The sequence below is a fragment of the Neopsephotus bourkii genome, unplaced genomic scaffold (assembly GCF_033783945.1).
Source record: "Neopsephotus bourkii isolate Nb327-2 ecotype Australia unplaced genomic scaffold, CSIRO-AGI_Nbou_v1 NB_1630, whole genome shotgun sequence".
NCBI classification, from domain to species: domain Eukaryota; kingdom Metazoa; phylum Chordata; class Aves; order Psittaciformes; family Psittacidae; genus Neopsephotus; species Neopsephotus bourkii.
The window spans coordinates 11,717,646-11,726,740 of NW_026902105.1; positions in this window are offsets into that span (position 1 = coordinate 11,717,646).

A 9,095-nucleotide genomic window follows, 5' to 3' on the forward strand; every position below is an offset into this window, starting at 1 on the left:
TTATCTCAACCCTTTGTGCCCCACGTTGGGCATCACAAAGAACTATTGTGGTTTAAGCTCAGACAGTAACTCAGAATCAGGCAGCCACTCACTCACTCACTCTCCCTCTTTCCCCCCCCTGCTCCTGGTGGGATGGGGAAGAGAATTAAAAGAATGTAACTCCCATGGGCTGAGATAAGAACAGCCAGTAACTAAGGTATAACACAAACCACTACTGCTACCGCCAATAACAGTAATGATAAGGGAAATAACAAGGGGAAAGAATATAAAACTAAAAGGGGAAAGGGAAGAAAACAATAAACACAAGAGATGCACAATACAACTGCTCACCACTCAGCCCGACCCGAGCAGTGATCTGGGCCTTCCAGGTGTCTCCCCCCAGTTTATATACTGGGCATGATGTGCTGTGGTCATGCCTTTGGCTAGTTTGGGTCAGGTGTCCTGTGTCTGAGTGTCCCTCCTCACTGGCAGAATATAAGAGACTGAAAAATCCTTGATCAGAGTAAGCATTACTTAGCAACAACTAAAACCATCAGTGTGTTATCAACACTGATCTCAGACTGAGGCCAAAAACACAGCACTGCACTGGCTCCTAGGAAGGAGAAAAATAACTGCTATAGCTGAAACCAGGACACTCTCACATTCTAAAAACATCTTCCTTATCTGCATTTTCAATCTGAATCCTTCTGCCCACATGCTAATCCCAGTTTATTGACAAAGTCACAGAAACCTGTGCTTCCACTCTCTCTCCCTGCCCTGGGGGAATAAAACAAGAATAGCTCAGGTTTACGTCTTAGTTCGAGAAAATGAGCCAAGTGGAAATGAATGCAAATTTTGCTACTGAGGTGAACTGCTGAAAACAATGAAACCTGAAGTTGAAATTTAGGGCTCATCTTCATTTAACAGAAGAAACATTTTCTGCTCAGATTTCAGACTGTTTCGGCAGATATTAGTGTTTAAAACAGGCCCACTGGGCAAGAACTTTTAAATTGTGTTTTACAGTTGAATACACAGAAGAATAGTGAGACAGAAAGAAGATTGCTGCTTTACTGTAAATGTTGGCCAACATTTTTCCCCTTTTAGCAGATGCAGACAACGTGTCATATTTAAGAGATCCCTAGCAGACCTGTTGTAAATTAGTGTTTATATGCAAGTGGCCTTTGAGGAATTTGGCTGCTTCAGAGACAAGAAGTAATGGGTCAGATACAAAACTCTTTCCTGAAACTGGTGACATTCATTGCTGACTTGAAGCAAATCCCATGCAACTGAGCAGAAGCAAAGAAACGACAAGAAATACTATTTTTCCTAACACCCTGACTTTGTATCTTCCCTACCACTTGCCTACCACCCAAATCAAAACACTGCAGTCAGTGAGGGTGTTTCCACTGATGTGTTGAGCAAACACGTAGAAAAAAAATGGTACCTTTTGGGATCCTATAGAGCTTTTTTTAGGAAGGAGAAAATAGAGGATGGAGCTATACATACAAGTGAAATGTAGGCAGCAAAACACAGGGATGGTTTTATATAAGTATAGTATTTATAGAACTAAGGTGCAAACAGATCTTCTAATTTAGTTGTATTTTCTTTGCTATAAGAAGAGCCTGGGCCATATTGAGCAAAATCAGCTTTGCCAGCAAGCACGTAAATGTGTGTGTGCATTTCTGTGGTGCTGATTGATGGCTGTGGGAATCATAGAACAGTTTGGGTCAGAAGGGACCTTAAAGCTCATCCAGTTCCAAACCCCTGCCATGGGCAGAGACACCTTCCACTAGAGCAGGTTGCTCAAAGCCCCGTCCAACCTGGCCTTGAACACTGCCAGGGATGGGGCAGCCACAGCTTCTTGGAAGTCTGCTCCCGTCTCTCACCAGCGTCATGCCATAGGACATTTAAGAACTCTGAAATGCATTTGTTTGGTTAATATTTTCTGCTGATGGCAACTTTTCCCATGCCTGTCTGCTAGGCTATGGGTGAACTGTTCCCTACCCCAGCACCTGTGCCACAGCAGTCTGAAAAGAAATGGCATCCTCCAACTCATACCTCACCTCCCAAAAGGCAATGGCAGACACGTTGCCTTGATCCACATAAATGCATTGAGAAAACATGAATTCAGGACAGAGGTGTCTCACTATATCAGTATTCTTAGGATAGGTACAAAAATACAATCAGTGAGACTCAAAAGCACCGAGCACAGGTTTTTGACCTCCTATTGAGTTCAAACAAATCAGAGTTAGCGCAATACAGGCTGAAGTTCTGCTTCAGAAAGTCTCATTTCAACTTGGTAAAGTTCAATTACTTTTCCAATCTCTATCTGACAAATTTTGTTCATCCTTTTCCAGGTTTAGGAACTGCTATTTGTACGGCATTCAGTAAATCAGAGCCCAAAAGTCAAGGCATATGCTACCACCATAAAATACAGCAAGGAGGACAAGTAACCATTACGTGCCTCATCTGAGACAGAATCAGTACGAATCAAAATAAATATCCAATTATAAAATCACTGTTGCCTTAGAGATTGTGATAAAGAAGCCTGCTGTTAGAACTGTCTCTGACCTTTTCACACCCAGACATTTGCTGCTTTTCAAACATCCACGTCCATTTGTTCTCTTAATAGTGTTGATTGATTAGATGCTGGAGACAGTGGGTTTGTAAAGAACATTTTCTTTGTACCTCTTCCTTACATGCACCAGCCCGTTATGGTAAAAGATTACACAGTATTATTTCCCACTCATCTCCTGGCTGCTGCACAAACAAGAATCACTTTTACTACTTCTAGGTAAGCTGGTAGTTTTTCTGTTCTACTATTTGCTGGTTTTATTCATATTTCCAGTCAATCCTGTAACACTGCTCCATTTATGCAGATAATGAGTTTTGGCATAGAACTAAGCATTTAATCTATGGTGTTTGCTGTTTAAGTCTAAACTCTTCAAGCTGCTCTTGTAATACTAACACATTTTAGGAGCTGAAGTCAATACCGGAAGGCTGAAATCCTGGTTTGTACAGGGAAGGCAGAGGAGGATTTCACTGAAAGCATCTACAATTAAGTTTTTCAGGCAGGCTGCTCCTTAGGGACAGCACTTATGTGCCTAAGTTTATATTGCTTCCCATACAAACCTTAAGGAGAAGTTTCATATTGTTATAATGCTCTTCAACTGCACAGCACATTTACTTCTAGCAACAGGTTTTAGGCTTCCCAGCACAGGACACGTGTTACACAGACCCTCCTAAAGCAACAGCCTCACAGGATCCCCACGGGCCACACAAGCTAAAGAGTTTCACCCATTAACCTCTGCCTGTAACCCCTTAGCTGCAGCACGTCCCATGGGCAGCCTGCAGTCCTGACTGGTGCATTTCTAGTGATGGGGAGCAGGTCTTTTAAAATAAGAAACTCACAAAGCAAACATAAAGAAGGGGAGTCAGGGGTGTCAGCTGCTATACTCACAGTTCACGCTTTCATCCTGCTACTGCAATGATTTGTTTACTGCAGTTAGTTTTCTGCAGCTCTTTATTCATAGGAAAAAAAAAAACAAAACCCCACTATTTTTGATTTGTGACAATGTGTTGAAATGCCCATATTAAATAAAAGATAAAAAGGGGACTTCCCCTGCTGTCAGAGTGAGCCAGAGGCAGCAAGTTGAGAGACATGACCCATGTGAGGCACTGGCTTGGGGTGCAGGGGGGCTGGGTGCTTCAGTGCTACCACCTCCTTGCGTGACATTAAGCAAAACAGCGTTACCCCTTTTCACTTCTCATCTGTAGCCTGGTGACATCACCAGCTTCCCATCCCTCCTCCTCCTATCCCACTTATTGCCACTATGAACTCTTTGGAGCTGCGCCTTTATTTCAGTATGTGTTTATACAGTGCCAACATCAGCTGCATGCACAGAGGTGCATCAGTACCAAATCCCAGATGCAAACCAGGGAGGAAACATCATTCCTGAGGGCTGCCAGCTCACCTTCCCGCCCCACACCACTGTCTTCCTGCCTCTGCAATACAGATAGCATCTAGTAAAATGCTCTCAGTCTCAAGTACACATCCCTGAGCAAGCCTGAGACTTCTCCTGCAAAGCTTCTGCAGGGGACTGGAGGCTTTCCCAGGCATTTTACTTCAGATTTTATCTGAGCATCTCAAAATAACAGTGAGAAGGAAAAACACTTGTGCTATAATTAAATATACCAGAAATAACTTTATGTTTTCCTGATGCTGCTTAAATTAGTATTCATTGGGCATAAATCACTGTGAATACACTAATGAAATGATTCATTTGTTCATTTGCCTATGCATGTTGATAACTATATGCCGAGAACTCAACAGTTTATCAACAGCCTCATTTATTTTAAGGAAGCTGCTGTCATTCACAAAGCATTGGCCAGCTGCTATGCATCCCTTCACCTTTCCCTGCTGCCTTCATAAATCTCCCATTAACCTCCTGAGCATTAGGCATTTCTTCAAGGAAAACAGCAGCATCTGCTCGGAGACAATTGCTGCCCATCTGCTCACTCACCTTGCAAACGTTTCTTGGCCTCTGCCCCTTCCCCCCTCCATTGCATCTTTCTGATGCAACTCATTACTTCCAGCCTGCACAGTCATTTCTCATCATGATTTGTTGCTTTGCCCCTGTTCTGTATAGGAGAAGAGGAGCTGTAGCTCTCCTCTTCTCTTAACCAAGCAGCTAAGATCAGTCATAAACCACATCATTTGCCCATGGTATGATTCTGAGCTGTTAAAAGTTGCCGTTTTTCTCCATTATGCACAAGGTGCACACAAAAGCCATCCCTCTGCTCCTGAATTTGGCAGGGAGGCCACCAGAAACTGGCAACTTTCCCATCCACGGGTACTGTCAATGCTTATCCAGCCTCTTTGGATATTTCTGAGCATCCACGTGAGACAAGTGAGTCGGTGCCATTATCTCCTTTTATAAGTGGGCTCTTAAGGTACAGAGCTGAAATAACTGTTCAAGGTCATGCATGAAGCCTAACCAAGAAATGAAGCACTGGTTTTCCCTTCCGTTAGATTAGATCAAATCCTTCCATTCTGGGAGAAAGTGACATTTCCAGCCCAGCCTGCTCCTGGAGTTGCAGAAGGTTTCATCAGGATAAGAAGGTCTGTCTTGGGAAAACCTTCCCTGCTTCCAAAGCAAGTTATCTCCAGTATTCATAGTGGAGCACAGCGCGGGGGTCACAAGGACATACTATTTCAGTTTCAAAGGAGGCAACCACACAGCCCCAGGACACACAGAGAAGAAGCACTTTTATTTTCCGTCCAGTACATAAAGGGGCCTACAAGAAATCTGGAGAGGGACTTTTTACAAGGGCAGGTAGTGACAGGACAAGGGGGAATGGCTTTAAGATGAAAGACAGGGGATTTAGATTAGATATTAGGATTAAATTCTTCACTATGAAGGTGCTGAGGTGCTGGCATGGGGTGCCCAGAGAAGCTGTGGCTGCCCCATCCCTGGCAGTGTTCAAGGTCAGGCTGGACAGGGCTTTGAGTAACCTGGTCTAGTGCAAGGTGTCCCCAACTGGGGCAGTGGGGATAGTACTACTTGATCTTTAAGGTCCCTTCCAACTTATACCACTCTATGATTCTGTGATTCTATGATACATCAGTTGCATAGGCAAGTTCTCTTCTTTCCCTACCGCATTGGTCCTCTCACAGCCAACCTGCAACAGGACAGTACTGATGAATATGGTAGGCCCCATTTCTGCCACTACTAAACAACATCATCACCATTTGCCAAAAAACATCACACAGTTACAGTAGTATCAAACTATGGCCCATGTACCCTGGAGGTCTGTTGAGCAGTCTGTACCTGGCAGACTTTATGTATTGAGCACTCATCAATTAGAAGCTGAATGCTACAGATACCTGGCGATCCACCAAGTGCTGCAAGGGCAACAAATGGGTCAGCCACAAAGTGGTTTGAGATTGTCTGGCTCCTTACTATTAGCAAGAAAAATAACCACATCCAATCTTGTGTTCCAGGCCCATATGGCATGTTTCATTGAAATACTAATAAAGTAGAAGAAAGATACAGGGCTACTGAGTGGAGCTGAATGCATTGCAAGGAATGGAAAATAAAGAGCAAGGGTAGGAAGGAGCCATAATGGATGAGACACTTACAGGGTGCACCTTCGACATGAGATGAAGAGTTGGTTGAATCCTGTATTAGTGTTTATAGGAAGGAGGATAACCCTCAGCCTGGATGTGCTCAGAAACATCCCTTGGTCTGGGTGACCTCACAGAGTCACTCTGCTCTGCAGATTTCCAGGATGAACTCCAGGGATGCTCCTGGCCCTTTCCCTGCAGTGCCTTGGTGCTGCAGATGACCCATGCTTACAATGGTTGCTGTGAGTCCAGCCATAGGAGGGCTAAGCCATGAGAAGCACCCTCTGATGACAACCCCCTGGGATCTATTAAAAAGTCTTTCCTGCTGTTTTCCAGTTTCCTATCGAGTGAAGAGATACATGGTCCATGACACTGGTGTACTAAATGGGACTGGAGTTTTTGCTAGTGATTGCAGTCTGACTAGCTCACAAATAAAAGACAAATGAATAGCACTGAGATTATCTTCACCCTGCACACCTCTCCTTCACGCTGTGCTGTTCCCCATGTGGAAAGCATCATTAGGACATGTTTGGAATGAGAATCAGAAACCTGCACAGTGCTTTAGCTGTTTGTATACTCAGAAGGGAATATAAACCCCATTTGTTTCTTCTTATGCCATTTCCCAACTTACCAATGCATAAGGCTTCAGAGGGAACAAATGCTTCTGGTTCCATTATGTGTTAACCTGGTGGTGTGAAGTAACAGAAGGAAAATTGAACTGTCTGGCCCTTGGTGTGCAAAATGATGGAAGCAGGCAAGATTTGTGCTGCTTGGCTTTCTATCAAAGAATACTGAAATTACTCCTCTGCAGGAGCAACAGCAATGTATTTAGTCCTTGACTCCACTCATGCTGCCCAAGCAAATCCCAGTATGGGCAATCGAAAGTTGCATGCAGAATTTCTGGCATCTTCCAGCAGCAACTGCACCCTAAGAAAGTGCAGTGCCAAGTCTGCAGAGAAGTTTTATCAGCCTAATACATAGATAATCCCAAGAACAAATCCAGGGCTCTGACATTCCCACATTCAAGCCCATGTCACCTAAGGTTATCACTTATAGAATCATAGACCAGCTCAGGTTTCAAAGGACCTCAAAAGATCATCTGGTCCAACCTTTTATGGAAAGAGAAGCCTAGGTGAGATCACCAACATGTCCAACCACATCTTGAAACCCTCCAGTGGTGGGGGCTTTGCCACATCACTGAGCAGGCTGTTCTAGCAATTGATCATTCTTATTGTAAAAAATTTCCTTCTTCTATCAAGAAGAAACGTTGCCCCATGACACTTGCTGACTGCCCCCTCAGAAGTCCATTGCTCTATTCATTTCTCCAGGGTGCTGTTCCTTCCAACCTACTTCCATCCCAGCATGTCAGAATACTCAACAGGCATTTGGGATGTTGAAACATACTGGTACTTGCTACTCCTGCAGCAAATCACTGCTTCCCTCTCCCAGTGCTCCTACTGCAGCCAGTTCCAGGACACATGGTGAAAATAACTTTCCAGCAGTGTGAGATTTCGACAGTAACGTTAGCAAGTTTTCTGTTGTTTCATTTTCAGATGTAAATGATTTTGTATACGGAAGGACCTCTGCCTGTAATTTCTTAGCTTAGCGCATCCCAACCACAGACACATTTAGGGTACAGGCATTAGTTGTAGCAATCAAGTTAATATGGCTAAATGATGATCTTCCAGCAAGTGAGCAATCAGGTGAGCCATACATTAATTAGTCTTCGATATCTGCCACAGCTCTGCTCATGGTTGATTCCTGATGCTGAACTGACACATAACTCACTGCACCCTGGCAGCCCACATCCACAGAAAGGCACACGCTGTATCCTCCACTTTCTGATTTACACAGAGGCATGAAGGTTTTACATCTGTGCCTACTAAATCACGAGATACCAGATCCTAAAGCAGATCATTAGGAAGTTCATTATTAGTTTTAATATTTTTAGAGCAATTAGGAGGATTCACTTCAGTGCATTTCCCAGTCAGAGCAGCTAAACTTACGTTACTAAGCAAACTAACTTCACAGCAAAAAGAAACAAGAGGAAGTGCTCGTAAGGAGTTACAAAGGCAACCCATTTTCCTGTGAAAGTTTGATGGGAATACAATTGAGACTTTCCTTTAGGGAACACATAAAATTCATGTCAATAAAATATTTATATGAATTACATACCTGAAAGAGAGAAACTAAACACCTACAGTTGTCTTAAATTGAACAGAATTCTAACGATAACTGAATTCATTTGAAGTGGGTATCAGTAAAATGCTTTTAGATGCGATTCTAAATGAAATTTTATTTCACTTTGATGGCTAGATTTGCCTACAGGCAGGATTTATCCCACTGAAATTTGGCTGCTGCAGAAGACAAGCACAAATCTAGCAGTTGTCTGGGCTCCTCTCTGCAGAAGAGAAAACAGGCTCCGCCAAAAGCAGACGCTGCCCATGCTAACACAGGGACTCAAGTGGGTGCAACAGCTCACCCCAGAGAGGTCTACCTACCTCCCCTAAACATTGGGAGGGTGATGTGCCCAGACACCATGCATCTAATTCTACCTTAAGTTAAACAAAAGCAATGACAGAAGGATAGAAAAACCAAACATTTTTAGTAAGGACAAAATGAGCTTGATAACGATTAATGAGCATCTTCCTTGAAAAAGCACAAACCATTGATCAAATGTCCACTGGCTCATTTGTTGCTCTGTCTGCCTCTGACTGTCCTGCAGCTTTCTGTTTGATAAATTTAAAAACTCAGTGTGGTTTCCAGTGTAAAAAGGTGGAAATTGTAATTGAAAAGTGTTCTCAGGTTTTAAATTATAGGGAGTATTACTTTGCAGTCACTAGCACTGATTTAATGATGATTCACACCTAAAAGAGCTTCTGACTCACTATAGTTAGCCTCAACCAACAATGATGATGTTTAAACAGTCTACAGAATTAAAAGATTACTTTTAAGGAAATTATTTATAACAGATGTAGATCAAGCATAA